This window comes from Nyctereutes procyonoides, unplaced genomic scaffold (genome assembly GCF_905146905.1).
Source record: "Nyctereutes procyonoides isolate TBG_1078 unplaced genomic scaffold, NYPRO_anot_genome, whole genome shotgun sequence".
In the NCBI taxonomy this organism is placed as follows: Eukaryota; Metazoa; Chordata; class Mammalia; order Carnivora; family Canidae; genus Nyctereutes; species Nyctereutes procyonoides.
Window position 1 is genome coordinate 14,877,663 of NW_026575041.1, and position 19,593 is coordinate 14,897,255.

Sequence of the window (19,593 nt, forward strand, 5' to 3'; positions counted from 1 at the left end):
CTACTGTATCAGTAGGGGAGAACTGATGTTGATAATGAGGGCCTAGAGGCCTCATGGCATCTTCAGACACCTGGGAACGGCTTGATTGCATGCAGAAGGCTCTTACCCATTAAGGCAGGGAAGTAAAATCTGTATCAAGATTCATGAAAATTTCACATTCTTGCTAATTGCTGTATAAGTCATTCAAGAAACCAGTGTTCAGTTTATACAGAGAACCCTGACACACTTGTCCCGGAAGCCGGCACCTGCTGAAGAAAGTAGTCAGTGCTCTAGACACGGCATCACTATGGGTTTGAAGGTTCCGTAATTAAACCATATGTGTGTGTCTCTTGTGATAGCTGGGCTTTGTGGGGTCACATCCTGATAGGATTAGTCAACTTAATCTATAGGAAAAGTTCCCGTCCATAGAGTGAGATATTCTCACTGTCAGTCATCCATGGAAGATGCAGGGAAGTAAAGAGCATTACACAGAAGAGATGGAGAACTCCTGTCTTTCTTGGGGCCTCTCTGGATTCTGCTTTTAATTCCTTATGATGTCTAGACTTCTCTGCCAGTACTTGCCACGTGCCAAGCTTTGGCCTAAGTTTCTTTGTATAGTACTTTCTATAAAACTCTCACCCTAAAGTGGAAGGAGTTCTCTCCAGTTTTACAGAAGGCAGACAGAGACTCTGAGATTAAGGGTCATAGCTGCTAAGTAAGGGATGGCCTTGGGATTCCAAACATGATGTCTTATTTTTTATTTTATTTATTTTTTATTTTTATTTTTTAAGAGATATTATATATTTATTCATGAGAGACAGAGAGAGAGAGGCAGAGACAGACAGAGAAGCAGGCTCCCCGAGGGGAGCCCGTTATGGGACTCCATCCCAAGACCTCGGGATCACAACTTGAGCCAAAGGCAGATACTCAACCACTGAGCCACCCAGGTGTCCCAAAGCAAGGTGTTTTAAAACACAGTCTGCTTTTACCCATGGAGCTATTGTGCATTCTGTGTAGTAGGTTGGAAGCAGTGATGTGCTGGTAACTGTTTAGCAAGCAGCTCTCAGAATTAAATAAATAAACTACGCCCTGATTTTTGCCTATTTCTATGGTGTAAATATTCCCACCGTGGTCAATTTCAAGGTACCAACATGAAGACACTCACCGAACAGGAGCTGGGAAGAGATGCACACAGATGCTCACGGTGACCTGCTTCAGTACACCTCTGGAATGAAGCCACCCACGCCGTAGAAACAAGCTAAAACTTCTATGGTGGCGGGGTGGGGTGCTGCAAGCTCCGAGAATGAAGCCTGTTACTGAGCTGAGTGAGACTTTGGGAGTTAGTTTCTGTAGCTACATGTTGCTTTCTTCCTTGTTTTCTACTAGCCTTTCCTGAAGCCTTGAATGAATGCCTCTCCTGGCTCAGCTCCACCACAGGGGATTTAGGAAAGGGGTGAAGACCTTTCTGGCTCACCCCTACCAGTCTCCAGTGGTGTGGGCAGAGATTCTTTGTGAGACAGCCCCAAAGACTCAGGGAATCTTGGGGGTTGTAAGGGCTATGGATGCTCTTCCTTTATCATTCCATTTAGTTATTTAAGAGAGGTGACAATTTTTTCCTAAAGTTTTTTTAAATATGTTTATTTTATTTTTTAAAATTTTATTTATTTATTCATGAGAGACACAGAGAGAGGCAGAGACACAGGCAGAGGGAGAAATAGGCTCCATGCAGGGAGCCTGATGTGGGACCCGATCCTGGAACTCCGGGATGACGCCCTGAGCTGAAGGCAGACGCTCAACCACTGAGCCACCCAGGCGTCCCTTTCCTAAAGAAGTTTTGAAAATGTCCTCTGAGATAAGTAAAATCTCCCTCCCTCCCCCCACCCCCATTGTATGCAATGGTCTCTTGACCTTCAGCCTCAAGGTCATCATCATCCTTACTCTTCCAGTACTATCAGCTTTCCCTTAAATGTGTCTTGGACCACCTGTATCAGAATCACCTAGAATGTTTGGAAATGTAGATTTCAGATCTAAACTCTATTTTCTAAAATGTCTCCAGCATAATTAGAAGCTGTGATATTGTGATTTATAAGAAATATACCTGTGGTCATTCAGAAAAATACATATTTGGTCTTTGCCCATGGTTCCTGGCTCACAGCTTCTTAAACTCTTGGAATTTCCTTAGTGTTTGGGAAGATAAAGACCTGATTTTTTATATATTAATGAGGTGACTTTTGGGGAGCCCCTAAAGAATGGGGGCTGGTTCCCAATGGAACCAACCATGTGATTAGAGTGTGGGACTGACAGGCCTCACCCTCTTGTTCTCCAGAAAGGAGAAAGGAGTGGAGTTGTTTTTTATTTTTTTTAATATTTTATTTATTTATTCATAAGAGACATAGAGAGAGGCAGAGACATAGATAGAGGGAGAAGCAGGCTCCCTCTGGGGAGCCCGATGCGTGACTTGGGATCACATCTTGATCTGCAGGCAGACACTCAGCCTCTGAGCCACCCAGGCATCTCAGGAGTGGAGTTTGAATCAGTTGCCAATTGCCAATGATTTAATCAATCATGCCTATGTAATGAAGCTTCCATGAAAACCCAGAAGGATGGGGTTTGGAGACCTTCCATGGGTCGACAGAGGGAGATTTGGGGAGAGTGGCATGCTTGGAGAGAGCATGCAAGGTCTGTGCCCTTTCCCCATACCTTATCCTACGCATCTCTTTCATCTGACTGTTCTTGAGTTATATCCTTTTATAATAAACTGGTGATCTAGTAAATAAAATGTTTCCCTGAGTTCTGTGAGCCTCTTTAGCAGATTAATGAACTCAAGGAGAAGGTTGTAGGAACTTCCAATTGTAGCCTATTGGTCAGAAGTACAGGCAACAACCTGGACCTGCTATTGGCATCCTAAATTGAAAGGGTTGTTAGAAGCTCTAATTTGTAGCCGATTGGTTGGAAACATGGGGAACTGTCTGGCTGACACCTGGCATCTGAAGTCGAGGTGAGGCCATCCCATAGGACTGAACTCTTACCTTATGAAATCCAATGCTATCTCAGAGAGTGTCAGCCTTGAGTTGAATTGTAGGACATCTACCTGGTGTCCAGAACATTGCTTGTGGTGGTGTGGGGAACATTCCCTCTTCATACACACATTGAAATTGGGTCCATGAACCAGCTGTGGCATTTTCTTAGGAACTCAAGCTTCTGAAAATCCCCATATAGTTAATGCTGGGAAGAAAGCAGGTAAAAATAAAATCGAATTTATTTTTTTATATTATTTTTTAATATTTTATATATTAGTTATATTTATTAGTAACTGCTATTGTGCCTGGAAATGATCAACCATATATCATGTCAGGGGTTTATTTGGTTTTGTTTTGCTCTTTGTCATCTATTGTGTTATTTATATTTCCAAAAAGCCAAATAAATATCATTCTTATTTTTTTTTTTTTTTAAGAAATTTTCTGTTTAGGGAAGGTGAATGAACAGCTGATCCGGGTGTGGGAGGGCAAATAGCTTGAGGGCAGCGTGGAAGAATCATCCCTATGCCAGGCACCTCCCGGAGATGGAGTCAATTTTCTAAGTGTAGCGTGGACCTACCTCCCAACACCCAGATGGAATGTCACTAGATCCTTCCCCCGGGCCTGCCTGTGTTCGGGATTACCACACGTTTGTCTGGTCTTCAGTGCCGGAAAATGCAGCTGCCGGCTCCCCTGTCCACACCAGTGTCCAGTTCCAAGCCAGCTACCTGCCCAAACCCAGAGCCCAGCTCTACCAATTCTGGTACGTGAACTGCCAGGGCTGGGTGTGTGGGCAGAGTCCCCCTTTGCAGTTCTGAGAGCCAAGGCCCATGGATGAACTGGTGACCCTGGAGGAGACTGATGGTGACGCTGACATCCTGCTTGTTGTCCCCAAGGCCACTGTGCTGCAGAACCAGCTGGATGAGACAGCAAGAGAGGAGTGACCTGATGCAGCTGAAGCTGCAGCTGGAGGGACAGGTGAGGGAGCTGAGGAATCAAGTACAGGCTCTGGAGGTGGCTCTGTCAACTGCCAGGAGGAGCACGCGGAGCTCAGGGAGCAGTAAGTACAAAGGGCTCGCCAGGTCCCACGGGGACCTCGTAGAAGAGAGGGACATCCTGAGCCGACAACAGGGAGGCCATGTGGCACGCATCCTGGAGCTGGAAGATGACATCGGGACCGACAGTGAGAAAGTGCTGACAAAGGAGGTGGAGTTGGACAGGGTGAGGGACACGATGAAGGACACGGTGAAGGCCCTAACTCGGGAACAAGAGAGGCTCCTTGAGCAGCTGAAAGAAGTGCGAGCACAAGGAGCCAAGTGAGGCTGAGCTCCAGAGGGCACGACAGGAAACCCATCGCTTAACTTGGGAGCTGCAGGAAGCAAAGGGCCGGCAGGAGGAACAGGGTGCTCGGGCCCAGCGACTGCAGGACAAGGTGGCCCCGATGAAGGACACCTGGGCCAGGCCCAGCAGCGTGTGTCTCGAGCTGGAGCCCGAGGGAGCAGCTTCGAGGAGCCCAGGAGCTCGCAGCCTTGCGTCAGCACCAGGCCGCCCTTCGGGGGCGCAGCCGGGGCGCCCCATCCACGTGGCTGGGTCCAGGCGGCCGAGCTGGGCCTGCACCTGGAGGAGGAGCGAGGCCGGCGGGGCGGGGAGCGGCGGGGCGGTGGGGGGGGGGGGCGGGTTGGCGGCTGCAGGGCGCGGGGCAGACAAAGACCAGAGCCTGGAGCGGGGGGGTGGGCGTACTGCGCCCGGACAAGGCAGGGCAGGGGGACAGCCCGAGCCAAGGGCTCAGAAGCTGCCCGGGGGAAGGATCCCAGCCTGGTGCAGGCCGCCGGAGCCGCGGGAGCGGACAGGGCGCCCCGGCCGCGCGGGCTCCGGAAGGAAAGGGGCAGGTGCAGCAGGAGAAGCGGGAACTGCCTGCCTGCGGGAGCAAGCTGGAGGCCTGCCCGGAGAAGGTGGCGGGCGGGAGGTGGAGAAGGCTCTGCTGCCGCGGAGGCCAACTGCAGGCCGAGCCGCCCAGCGCCTCCGACAGACTCCGAGGATGGGTCCCCAGGGGACGCGAGGCTCCCTTCCCGTGGCCCCTGTGAGCCTGGGGACAGAGCTCCCCTCCTGCGGGGCCCCGGACGCTCCTGCCCTGGTCGTCCGCCAGCCGCTCCGTCGCGCCCCAGCGTCGGGCACCGAGGTCGGCCCACGAGGAGGGACACTTCTTTTTCAGCACCCAGGACCCCTTTACCTTTGAGTGATCTCACCTCCCCCCACCCCAGGACTCGCACAGACACACGGACACACACGCACGCACAGACATACACTTAGGTCTCTCGCCTCTTCTGACACCCTGGGCTCCAGGGCATTCTGTCCCCTAAGAGCCGCTCCCCGAACCATTTTCTTTCTTTCTTTCTTTCTTTCTTTCTTTCTTTCTTTCTTTCTTTCTTTCTTTCTTTCTTTCTTTCTTTCTTTCTTTTCTTCTTTCTTCTTTCTCTTTCTTTCTCTTTCTTTCTTTTTTTCTTAAAGATTTTATTTATTTATTCATGATAGTCACACACAGATAGAGAGAGGCAGAGACACAGGCAGAGGGAGAAGCAGGCTCCATGCAGGGAGCCCGACGTGGGACTCGATCCCGGGTCTCCAGGATCGCGCCCTGGGCCGAAGGCAGGCGCCAAACCACTGCACCACCCAGGGATCCCCCGAACCGTTTTCATCCGGGGCTCTGGCCTTCCTCTCCCACCTGGCTCGTTGCCCAGGCAGGGCCCTTCCCAGAAGCAGCCGCTGACTCTACTCCCTGGAAGCGGTTTGGAGGAACCAGGATGGAGGAGACCTTCCCCAGGGGGAATAGGATCAGCCCCTCCTGGGCCTGGTTGCTCCGTCACTGACACCAGCCACCACACCACCACCACATACACACACACTCACACACTCACATACACTCTCTGATGCCCCAAAGCCAATTCCTGGGGCACCCCACCCTCTCTCATTCCGGGTCTGTGTTGGTTTACCCGAGTTTTCTCTGGGGCCTGTTAGGCAGCAGCACGGTCGTCTCGGCCCCTTGAGGTCTCTCTCAGTTCTGAGCTTCAGTGGTTCTCTCTGCCCCCCCACCCCATTGCCTTCTGCACCCCACCGCGGCCTGTTCCACAGCATTAGATATGAAGTTTGGAGATTTCTTTTGTATTTTGAAGTTTTCTGTACTCTGTCTCCTGCCCCATCCTGCCACCTTCCCCCCAGTGTCCTCACATGGAAAGAAATAATGCATTTGTGCCTTCTGTGAGGGATGAGGGGAACAAATGGTCCCTGGTGTCCCCATTTCTCAGTCCTTTCTCCATCTCCAGCAATAAGAGCTCTCCGCACAGCAATAAGAGCTTTCCTTCATGATCCCTCCCTCTGTCTGTAGTTGGGACAAATATATTTATATGATATGTATAACAATTCTAATAAGATGTGTTATTATCATGGAAAAAAAAAAGAGAAGTCTTCTGTTTAGCAGGAATTGGATGTTAATAAGCATTATGTAAACAAATAAATAAAAGCATGAAACAGGCCTCTTTGGCAAGGGTCGGCAAAGAGCTAAACATTAAACAGTGGCCTGTTTCGATATGGTCCTTGAGCTAAGAATTGTTTTTACATTTTTAAAACACTGTACACAAAAATAGAGAAACTTGACCACAGGAAAACCTGGCACCTCTAATATGCTAATGTGTACTGGGGTGTACAGCATTTCTCAATCTTGTTTGAATGCAGAATTTCTCCTTTATTTTTTTTATGGGGCATATTGAGAAACTAGTGTTTTATGGAGTGTGTTCTGGGAAACACTGCTCTGAACAAATTAATTCTAATCCAGATTTGGCAGTCAGGGGCCCCTGAATCTTCCATCATCATATCATTTGTCTTGGTCGGGAGTGCCGTGGCCAATCTACACCCCCGGACTTCCTGTTGAAGACTTCTCTCCTCCATCATCTGCTGCCACCCCCACATCTGTCCCTATCTTTTTCTTCCAGAACTCTTAGGATACTTAGCATTTGTTCAGTAAAACCGTGGCTTTCTGAAGCTGTCCATGGAAATGAAGGGTTCCAGAAAATAGTACTTTCTGGCTATCTGAGAGGTTGCCATTTTGGGCATGAAAACATCATTCAACTTAATTCTTTGGGACAGGAGACTTTTGAACTATACTGCATAATTCGCTAATCGAAACAAGAATTGAACATAATTTCTTTTGTGACATGGCATAGGAAAAAGATTATTTGATGGAAAGTCATGTTTCCAGCTCACTTCTACTACTAATGAGGAGGGAAGCCTGAGAAATTCACTTTTCCACCCCAGCCTCTGATAACCCGAGGCGATTTGCCTAGATGTTCTTCAAGCTTCCTTATAGCTCTAACACCGTGTGATGTTCTCTGATTGCAGAGATCCAGGAAGGGAATGAGACAAGTCCACTCAAGCTTATACTAGATTTATATCTGGTGATTTCTCACTAGTCACACACATTAGTTAGTGTGCTTACAATACAGATTTAGAAAATATTCTAATTGATACTTAATGCTATTTGGTGAACAAAACTCAGATTTTTACACAGCAAAAGATTAGGAATCAAAGGCTATCTTAATACTGTTAAGTGGATTTTCTTCTTCATTAGTGAGTCCGGCAAGCCTTTGATCATGGACTTGGACAGAACGTCGGTATTTTTATGACTTTTAGAAAGCCCCAGCTGTCTGAGACACTCTGTCCCTGAGGTCTCACAAATCTGATTTGATCACTGTTAATTTATTTCCCAGATAAAGCTATTGACTGTGGGAAAGTTGCTTTTCACTTTGCAGGAAGGTCATGAACTTAATTTTGTGGATTTCTGTTTATGTGTTGGTGCCATTGGCATGCAAACCTCAGCTCAGCTCTCACTCTACCTCTAAATCATTCCATCATCTCTGACTTTCCAACAGAGACGAGACTGCTCTGGACAGTTCCCTTTTCTCCTTAATCTTCAGCTCATTCACCTTTTCAGCCCAGGAAGAGGTTATACTCTTTTTCTCCATCTCAAAGCTCCTAAAATACCCAATGGCTTTTCCTTTCCACATTCACTCATTCATTCATTCATTCATTCATTCATTCACTCATTCATTCATTCAACATTTCTTTCTTTTTTATTAAAGATTTATTTATTTATTTATGATAGACATAGAGAGAGAGGCAGAGACACAGGAGGGGGGAGAAGCAGGCTCCATGCCAGGAGCCTGACGTGGGACTCGATCCCGGGACTCCAGGATCCCGCCCTGGGCCAAAGGCAGGCGCTAAACCACTGAGCCACCAGAGATCCCTCATTCAACATTTCTAGAGTGTGTGATCTATATGAATCTGGCATAGTCCTTCCTGGTTGGGGCACCCCTATTCTGGCGGGAAGTCAGAAGAAATAAGTACACCAACAAATGTGTATCTTACAAGTCTGAGTGCCAGAGGAGAAACATTTTCCTTGCTCGAGTAGAAGAATCAGGAAAATTTCTCAGTGGCCCGGATCTCTGAGTTGTGTCTTAAAGGCTGAGTCAGAATTCAATAAGAGGCAATTGGGGAACCAGCACTGCAGGTGAAGGGAACAATATGTGTGGACCCATCAGGGCCTGAAAAAGTGTGGCATGATCAGAGAAAGTGATGGAGTGCCTGGAAAGGAGGAGGTCTCCAGGCAGTGTTGGCAGAGGAGCTAGAAAAGCTGGTAGGGGCCCTGTCACCTGGGTAGAGGAACGAGTGTGCTTCCTCTCCTGCGCTCCTGGCCCCACTCCCTTTGGCCTTCTACAGGATCTTGCTTCAAGTAATGTCCCTTTTGAGTTCTCCCTTTCCTTTTTATCTCTCTTCCAGCCCACAGATAAGCTCACATCTTATCTTTCAACATACACACAGCATACGACCCAATTTCGCTCCAGTCCACTTTAAGTTGCAACCCGTGGTCCTCTGGACCTTGTTTCTGAAGTTCTTGAAAAAGCAGTTTGTCTCACTCTCTTTACTTCTGTGTCCCTCATTCTCTCCGTCCCATTGCAATCTGGCTTGAGAAAAAATGAAAAGGGAATATGCATCTAAGGCCTATGAGCCAACTTCCTTTGGTTTACCCACTATAAATTTTCAAGGATGCCATTTTCTCTTCCTTCTTATATTTGCAGCTCATGTAGACTCAGTTCCTCCCTGAATGTATTTTAATTTGCTTTAAACAAGTCTGTTTTTGGGACACCCCGGTGGCTCAGTGGTTGAGCCTCTGCCTTCGGCTCAGGTTGTGATCCTGGGGTCCAGGGATCAAGTCCCACATCAGGCTCCCTGCAGGGAGCCTGCTTCTCCCTCTGCCTATGTCTCTGCCTCTCTCTCTCTCTCTCTCATTAATAGATAAATAAAATCTTTTAAAAACAAAAAACAAGTCTGTTTTCTTTTTCTTCCCTGCACAATTTTGTAAGGTCAATGGCTCCTTTAATACCAAGTCCATGGGGATGCACATCTGATGCCAAGGCTGAAACAGGAATCCATTTTCCTTTATTCTCACTCAGAGAGGAAATGCACAGTAATGGGAAAGCAGCAGAAGGAAAGGAGACAGAGAGAGATGATTCCCACTGGCAAGGGAAAATGCTGTAAGGTTTTTGTGTGCCTACAGTGCAGAGGTCAGCCCACCAATCCAGCTACTTCAAAAATATCTGATAGGTGTTACTCTGTAGCAGGCATTGAGGATACTGAGATGCAAACCACACTTCCTGAATTCATGGATTCCTAGTCTGGGGTTGGGGAGTGGGGGAAATGGACCAAAATGTCAGATTGCAACTTAGCGGTTTGCCAGGACCCAGGAGGGAATAGTACAGAGAACACCGAATAAAAAGGGCAAGTAAGGTAGCCTTGGCTGGCTCAGGTGTCTTGAAGGACAAATAGAAGCATGCCAGGCAGCTGGAGGAAGAAGGCAGAGGGAGCAGGATGCCTCAATGCACAGAGACAGGAGAAGATGGTGCATTGAGGAGGCTGCAGCTGGTTACTGCTTGCTGTGGCTGACACCAAGGGTACAGAGCTGGTCACAGGCTGTGTGGTGAAGGGCTTTGAGGTCCAGGCATAAGAGGCTGGATTTTATCCTGTAGTATCAGGAGCTGCTGACAGGTGTTAATCAGGGCAGAAATAGAAGTAGAGAGGTTTATAACTAATCATGCAAGCCATCCTTTCTCCATCTTATCTTTGGGTATCTCTCTCTGATTTTTACACGCAGAATCTTGTTTTGTGTTAAAATACAATACCTTTGTCCATTCTCCACCACCACCCTGACCCCACCCAAATTTGCCTTTCCTCCTGGTTGTCTTCTTCAATTTTTTTTTTTTTTGCCATCTCTCCCTCTCAAGACCAGAAACCTTCCTTTCTCATCCCCCACACCCAATGTTGTGACTCTGATTCTTTCATACTTCTTCCATTCATTTTCTTCTTTATTCCCCTGATAGCTTTTCTGATTTTTGCTGAAGCTCTCATCATTTCTCTTCTGGGCTGATGCAATAGCCACTGAGCTGATCTCAACCTTAAATATCCTTCATAACTGCAGCGTAAGCCCATAAAATGGGAGGCTGATCATCTACTATCCCTGCATAAAATCACCATTCCTCAGAAGGTAGAGACTCCCACAGCCTCTGTTGGGTGGGCTGGCAGAGATTGTCAGTCCGGGATGGGGAGACAATCAGACTACATCCCCCAGAAAACTGGGAATAAACCTCAGGGCCACAAGCCAGCTGCTGTGGGTACTTGACCTGCACGGTGAGAAAAAAATAGGATCTGAACAGCCATGTTTAGCCTGCTTACAAGTGGAATGAGCAAACTTCCTCTACAGAGAGAGGGGTGCAGGGTGATGGAAGAGGGTATCATGTGGTCCCAGGGAGAGCAGGACTCAGTGGTGGGGTGTGTCTGTGGCCTGATTTTGAAGGTATGTGTTTCGATTCGGGCACCAGATCTTCCTGGGGCCTGTCTGCACTCCCTGTCTGTGAGTTTGTGTTGATTTTCTCATCATCCAAAAAAATAAAATCCACCTTTTGCTTACTGTTGCTCAATTAAGTTCTGTTTCTTACAGCCAGCAGCTGAAGTGGAGGACTGATGGAACCAATTCACATTCAGGCCTCTCTGACCCTGACATCTGTGGTTGGCGCAAGTCTGCTGTTTCCCCAGGACAGCGCAGGTCCAAGGGCAGAGTCCGGCATACTTTCCATTGCACTCTGTCATCTCTAGAATCGAGGCCTAGAACTGAATCTCATAACTTAGGACAGGTTTTAATGTGCTCAGGGCTCTTTTTCATCACAAATGCATGGCTATTACTGCCATACACAGTTGTTGATGGTGTCAGGGGTTTGGGATACTTCCGTGGAAGTCAAAAAGTTTACAGAACCTTGCACAGCCAATCATTCAAAATTAATGTCTTCTGTTTGATAGAACTGGGTTTGGCCTTGAAGATACACAGAAAATGAAATACAGTCCCTGACTTCGAAGGACTCTTGGAGGGTTAGATATGGCACAGACACAAGTCTTCAAAAAATGCTCATATTACTGGTGATGGAACTGAGGCCTAAGGCATGGGATTTAGTTGAAGGTGGTGTTAATCTCTATTCTTTCCATGCTGAATATATATCCTGTTGCACACTAAATTATTCTAAATCCTTTGGTCCAACTGGAATAGGCAGTGGTAGATTATGAGAGTTTTGTATAATTGCCCTCAAAGAGAATATGGAACCCAGCATTCTTGGAAATTGCATAAGCTTTAATGATGCCAGCCATTAGGTCCACTTTTGGGAATAACCAATTGTGTTCTACAAGGTCATCCTATTTAGTGAAGATGAAATAAATAAATGCGAAATACTCCCAGAATTGCTTGAGCCAGTTGATTTCTGGTAACAGTAAATGTAATAACTAGGTCAACAAAAATGTGGTAACAATTTTAGGGAGGCCACAAGAGACCATTATACTTGTTATCCTGAACACGTTGATTTTTGTAAAATCTGGACAAAGTCCACTGCAAAATGGAAGTGAAGTGTCAGCAGAAAGGGAGTGAGACACCAGAGGGGTGGGTTGAATGTCCTGGTACCAGCTAGGCTGGATAGTGTGATGGTCTGGGATAGAAGGATGGACAAGAAGGAAGCACTTTGAAAGTATGTCAGCTTTGCTGTGGGATGTCATGTTGAAGCTGGTGATAGGGCTACTCATGCCTTAGGAGTTGGAAGGGCTGTCCTGAGGAGTCCAGCCTAGCTGGAGAAATGAAATGGGCTCTGAGAGGAAGCAAGGTCAAGGTGGAGAGAGTAACTGGGTATGTCAGACTTCTAGGGGAAAGGAGCAATAAAGTTAGTAATGCAAAGAGCTACCTGGGGAGTTACCCAGCTCTGAGTCTGGGAGTAGAGTATGCATCAGGTATATTGGCCTTAAAGAAGCCTCCCTGACTGGATGCCAGGCAAGAAATTAAAGAGGTATTACTGGAAAAGATTCTCTTTCTGAATGGATCCTGGAAGTATAGGAATTCCGTTTTGTCTACATTATTTGCATAAGGTTGACATAGAATTTCTCTGAATTGTATAGGGCTGAAGTTAAAAAAAAAAAAAAAGAAGTAAGCTAAAATCCTGAAACATATTAATGCTTTAACCACCATATCTGGAGCCTTTCTCTCTTTTTCTCCCTCCCTCCCTCCCTCCCTCTCTCTCTCTCTCTCTCTCTCTTTTTGTCAGCCACTAGATTCCCTGGTCTACATGGGCTACTACATTTAATCTTGACAGGAATTCTATACTGATTGGATTCTTTTAAGATACAAGAAACAAGGATCTATTATTTGCTGGTTAATGGGATTTTAAATAATTAAAAATTTGGTATGAAAAATTTAAAACATACACTACCCTTAGAAAGACTAATGCGATGAAACCTGTGCGCCTCTCATGATTCCTACCTTAATTAACTCAGCTGCTTTTGTTTTATGTATACCTTCTGTCTTCCTTTCCTACTTTACAGTTGGATTACTTTGAAGCAAATACTAGATATAATATTATATCAAGAATTTTAAAAGATAACCTAAAAATGTAAATAATATGCTCAAATATCTAATCAAGTTCCAAATTTCTCTCTCTCTCTCTCTCTCTCTCACACACACACACACACACATACACACAATTTTGAGTTGTTTTAATAATCATCTAAGGAAGGCCCATATGTTTCCTTTGGTTGATACATCTCTTAAGTATCTTTTGATTTATAGTTTTTCCCCCTTGAATTACTTCCTTGAAGAAACTGAGTCATTTGACTAGGTTTTCCATATTCTCAGTGTATTAGTCGCAGCCCCACTGTGTCATGAAGCACATTCCTCTCTCCCCATTTTCTTTTAATCATGGTTATAGCTAACCCTTCCTATGACTCAGATGCATACAAGATTTAAAAGAAAACTACTTCCCAGGTGGTGTTATGTACTTTCCTCAGGAAATAAGAGTAATAATAATGTCTGGTCTCTCTCTTGTGAGGTTGGTAGAAATTAATGTTTATTGCCATATCCTTATGTCAGGAGTTTGCAAAAGGATGGCATTCTATCATTCTTTATTCATAAGCTGAAATACTTCTAAAGAAAGAAAATTTTCTTCAACATGTATTTTACTGCTCTAAAGTTCAGTTCAGATAGAAAAGGCAGAAAAAAGTGCTTAATTGTTACCCTTTAAAATTTTTTAGAATAATGAATTAGTTCCTAGTGTTCTTCAAAGTAGACAATGAGTTGTATGTGTGTGTGTGTGTGATCATAAACTCAATGGATTTAAATATATTTGATACGTTGTAATATGTTGGAGTTATTGGTGCTCAAATGATCTCATCTTTAGTCAATGAGATTATCTTTGTCTCTGGAGTCCTTTTGACACATAACTGTAGTAGTCTTTGGTAGCTTCTTTTTGAATGTAAAGATGTCTTAGAATCATCTTGTAAGTTTCTTCTTCTTTTTTATATGTTGTAGATTTCTGGTCCCAGATCTGGAACTAGCCAGGTCTCCAAAGAGGTCTGGTTTCTTGTGGTGATAAGTGCTATTAAGAGACCATAATTAAGGTAGAATAGTGCTCAGAGCTACTGGATTGGTTATTGTTTCTAGGTCTTAACAGTGAAAAGGGTTAGGAAAGACATTTTTAAAAAGAAAGCACCTCATGATGTCACACCAATATTTCAAATTCATTTTAGAGGTTGCTCTTAGTTTCATTTTGATTTATATTGTTTTGGAATTTAATAAAACTTCAACATGGTACAAAATTCAAATTATGAAACAAGGAATATGCAGAAAAGTTTATCTTCTAGTTCTTTACCCTCACCTACTCCTTTCTCACATTTCATTTATTTTACAGCTAATATTTTCCTTTTTTGAAAATGTAAAAAAATATGCACAGTGAGTTCTGCCTTCTTATTTCAGCTCTCATATGTAAACAAGTGCCCTTATTGCAGTGTATTAAGGGCTGCATTTTGTGCTTTTTCTGGTGATTTTATTGTTTAAAATGGCCCTCAAGCATAGTGCTCAACTGTTCCTAAGAGTAAAAAGATTGTGATATACTTTACAGAGAAAATACATGTGTAGGTTAAGCTCCATTCAGGTACTTTACTTTGATTTTTTTCACTTAACATTAAATCCTAGATATCATTCCATGGTAGCACATAAAAACATTCCTTATTCTTTAAGTTAACTGTATAGCATTTGTAGATGTACCACATTTATTCAACTAGTTCCCTACAGATAAATACTTAAGTTACTTTCAGGGTGTTTTGTTTTGTTTTGACTCCTTAAAATGCCATATATAGTCTTGTGCATACATCTTTTTATATTTTTACCAGTGTATGCTTGCATAGATACTTAGAAGTGAGATTGCTGTGTCAAATGATAAATGCATATGTAATTTTGCCAGTTTCTACCAAATTCCTTTACCTATGAGTTGCATTATTTTGTTCTCCTACCAGCAGAGAATTACCTATTTCCCCAAAGCCTTCCATCAAAGGTTTCTTATCAAACTTTTGACTATTTGCCTGAGAGGTGAGAAGTAAAATCTTGGTTTAGTTTTAATTGACATTTTTCTTATCATCTCATGAGTGAGGAGGGAGTGTCTTTTTTTTTATTTTAATTTTTATTTATTTATGATAGGCACACAGTGAGAGAGAGAGACACACAGAGACACAGGCAGAGGGAGAAGCAGGCTCCATGCACCAGGAGCCCAACATGGGATTCGATCCAGGGTCTCCAGGATCGTGCCCTGGGCCAAAGGCAGGCGCCAAACCGCTGCGCCACCCAGGGATCCCTTGGGGAGTGTCTTTTCATATGTTGAAAGGCCATGTGCTTTTTTGTTGTTGTTATGGCTGTTATCTCTAGCACTGGCATTTATTTCCAGGACACGTGGGAGAATTAGAAAGGCTGCCCAGGCAGGACTCCAGAGACCTGGAAAGTTTGTCACCACATATAACTCAGCAGCAGTACCAAGAGTCTGTCAGCAGCTCTGAGCCCTGATCACAGTTTGAGAAGTTTTCTGAGTTTATGACACAGCAACTCCATCTTTGTTTTTCTCCCCACCAGCTTCTTCCTGTTTAATTACTAACCCATTCTCCTTTCTCGTCTCTACCTTTTTGCTTACTCATGCCTTTTACTTACTCATTAGTCATGTCACCACATGGCCTCTGCCTCTTCTCTTTGCTTCTCTCTGCTTCTGCCGATTGATCCTACCCTCTGTTCACTTTTTGGCACATCTAGTAGGAAAATTACCTAGGAGTGGAGTTAATGGATGGATTATCCAGTAACCACTGAGTATAAAGTATCTTTTTGGGTAAAGCTTTTGTACCAGCCTGCTGGCCAATCTAGATATAGTTGTCTTTGGGTCAGGTACTCATTATTTATTTATTTATTTATTTATTTATTTATTTATTTATTTATTTTTAAGATTTTATTTATTTATTCATGAGAGATACAGAGAGAGGCAGAGACACAGGCAGAGGGAGAAGCAGCTCCCTGTGGGGGCCCAATGCAGAACTCAGTTCCAGGACCCAGGGATCATGACCTGAGCCAAAGGCAGACCCTCAACCACTGAGCCCCCCAGGCATTCCCAGGTACTCCTCTTTTAGTTCAATTGCCCATGGTTAGAGACTGAAGTTATGAGAATACAAAGCATGGGAGCTTAGGGGTATGGAAGACGTCAAGAGAAAGGTATGTGCAAGGCTTCTCATGGTTTTTCTTGGCATATCCCGTATAAACACTAAGAGCAAGAATATTATGAAGTAACATGTCTATTTTACAGATGAGTAAATGAAGCTTAAAGAAATTTAAAAACTTTCCCAAAATCACATGGCTTATTAGAATCAAAGCCAGATGCTTTAGAGCCACGATGCAATCCTGGGAGATGAGTACAAGACATTTTAATTGTATTGACTCTTGTTTGGACTCCAATTGTGTTTGGATCTGGCTGTTTTGACCTTTAACATATTTCACCTCCACATTTAGAAACCATAAAAATCTAAATCAGAATTGTGCCTTAGTGATGGATGTCTATTGAAAAAACATTTTTCTTTGGAAGGACTCTACACTAATCTGTTTCCTTGATCAATTTTATTATACACTGTGGTTAAGCCAGTTCCAGTTCTACTTTTATTTTGTGAATAAATACTTTCTGTGTGTATTTTACAACAAACTTTGATGTGGCCATTAGTTTTGTTATTGCCATTTGTTTTGTTATTGAAAATTTTTCATTGATTATAGTTTTCCTCAATGGCTTTTATTAATCACTAACTTCGGTTTTCCCAGATACAATTTTTTAGGTGTAAATTTTGCAAGATTTGATACTTTTAGCTAGCTTTACTATGTGCAGTGTGGTTTTACTTTGCTGTTGTCGATTATTTCTTCAAAACAGATTCTTTCCCACTGTTTTTTTTTAACTTTTTTTGCATTTTGCAACATACCAAATAATTTATGATTCATCAGTTCCTGTTTGCCTGTAACAATTTTAGCCTATAGAGTTTTCATTGTCATCTGTTTCATTGTATTTTGTCGTGATTCTTTCTATCAATAATGCTTGCTGTGAATTGGGAAATGTGCTGATGAATTGTATTACTTTCTTGAGACAAAGCAAAGAGTCCATGAGGGGCAAAAGCATAAGATTTTGTCACCAGCTCCATCTCAAGACCTGGCCTTTACTGCCCATCTTGTTGTACTTACTAAACTTTGTCTTACATTTTTCCCTAAGCTCTTCTTCCTGGCTTTCCCTTTAACTCAGACAAAGGAAACCCAAAAATCACCCCCCAGGTGATGGAGACTGCCCTGACAAAGTCTCCATTGGCCCAGATTACCCAGACCCTTTGAGCTAAACCTGACAAGCACCTGCACAGATGAACCACGGAATGACCTTTGGAAGGACCTGCAATCACCCTTACCTCATTATAATACTAAAATCTCCACTGAGCCTCAGCCTAATTTACATAACATACAATGTCTGTATGTCTGTATGTCTGTATGTTCAGACAATGTATGTATGTCTCCTTAAGGCACATGGGCGTCTTTGTGCCCATATCTACATACATACAATGACAAGGCTTCCCTATCTGATATCTAAATATTCATTCTAACCCTAAACAAAATGAATCTATTCTCTCTCTCTCTCTCTCTCTCTGTCATGACTTCTAATTTACTGCAAATAAAAGTTTTTTGTGTGACAACTCAAGTTGGTGTGGTTTCTGACTCACCAAGGAGCAATCCCACTTTGGTTTGGTTACAATTTGAATGAGTGGCAGATTAAAGAATTGCACAGAGCCAGGAGTTTGGATCCTACAAACAGTGCTCCTTCTTTTCAATCTCAGACACTTCCAGGATTTCTGGTATTTTTCCTTTCTTCCAGGACTGGTTTGGCGCTATCAGGCCAAGGATCAGGCCCTTTGCCCCACAAGGCTGCTAATGGAGAGAAGAGGTTACCCTGAATTTGTGGGTAAGGATTGGAAACAAACAAACAAACAAATAAACATGTAAACAAAAAAGCTCCCTAGGCCCTCCTTGCCTCTGTCACGGAGGACAAACTGTTCCCTTCCTGACCCTGGCTCCCAAGGTCCCCAGGCTGCCTTGGGCCTGGGGCTGGAAAGAAATGCCTTTCATCCCCCTTGATCCATGCAAGTTCTTCCAGGCTTGGAAAGGCTCCCAGGCCTTTCTCCAGCTCCCTTCAGAGCAAAGGCTCCCCGAGGCTTTGCTTGTCTGAATTCCAGGGGCCTTATGTCGGTTAAAGCTCTTGGAAGTCACAGTCAGTTGTCTCCTTGATGTCTCTGACTTCAACTGTCCAAACTATTGCATTAGGTTCAATTCAGTCCATGGCTGTAAAGGCCATGGTGTCCTGGGATTTTTATTAGTAATACAACCATAGAAACAGTGTTCAGAATTAGGTAAAATAAATAGAAACAACCATTATACTTGCAGTCCATTTTTATTATGAACTGAGCATTAAGTCCAGTGATTCTAGCTTTGACATTTTCTGGAGATACGGTATTCCATGACCTTGTCCTGAAGTGCCTCACCCTGGAGCTGCATTTAGTGGGTTATACTCAGTAAAAGGCCATGCATAACACTCTTGCCAATGCCCCACATGATCAGCCCAAGGGACACATGGATGGCCAGTCTTTACTATAAAACAAAGCATCTTTCTTCTTCCCATTGCCCATGGAAAGATGGTATTTAGCATGCTGGTCACAAAAGAATCAACAGAAATCTACTGGCTGTGACTTTTTCGCAGCTTGCTTTTTGAAACTTTTGATCTCCCTTTCTGACCTGCTTTCCAACCTGTTTTTTTTTTTTTGTTTGTTTTTTTAAGATTTGATTTATTTATTCGTGAGATACACAGAGAGAGGCAGAGACGCAGGCAGAGGGAGAAGAAGTGTCCCTTCGGGGAGCCCAATGTGGGACTCAATCCCAGGACCCCAGGACCATGACCTGAGCCAAAGGGAGATGCTCAACCACTGAGCCACCCAGGTGCCCCTCCAGCCTGTTCCTGATCGCAGCTCAAGATCTCTTGCTCTGTGCTTGGACTTAGTCTTTGATACTCCCTAGATACTGATACTTGCTTTACCATAGCTACAACTCAGATCATCCGATTTGGGGACTTGAGATGCTGTAAGTAAAGTCCTCTCCTACTTTTGCTGCCTCCTGGAGCCCTTTGAATGCCAGGGTCACTATCAGGTTTGCTAAGGACTTGGAAGGAACCAGAGAGAGTGGGAGGAGCATTTACTGCTTGCCCATTCCTCTGCCTTCCACTGGCAGTTCTCTGGTTTAACCTTCCGATGTACCTAGGTGAGTGTCTCTCTGAATCCCATGGCCTCAGAGGAAATAGAGATGGTGGATCTGACTGATAATGAGGTGTAGCAGGCAGGGTCCTACAGTCTTGGAATAGACTATTTGCTACTCAGGCTTCATGCCTTTGAAAGTTCTGTCCAAAGTCACCCATAAACCTGCATTCACCGTCCCTAAGGGAAGAGCTACACAGGAGTGCTGCTCTACGCTGTACTTCTGAAATGGGGGCTTGTGCTATATGTGCCATTGCTGGGAAAATATCTTAGGCTAATCGGAGCACGATCTGAATGCTGTTCATTCCTCTGATCACCACAGTGCCTAGAGGGTGTC

At 44.3% G+C, this 19,593-nt stretch overlaps 1 pseudogene; it reads left to right on the forward strand.

The window, feature by feature from the left end:
• Positions 1 to 1,282: 1,282 nt before the first annotated feature.
• On the forward strand, positions 1,283 to 5,232 carry LOC129506596 (calcium-binding and coiled-coil domain-containing protein 1-like; annotated as a pseudogene).
• Positions 5,233 to 19,593: the final 14,361 nt, after the last annotated feature.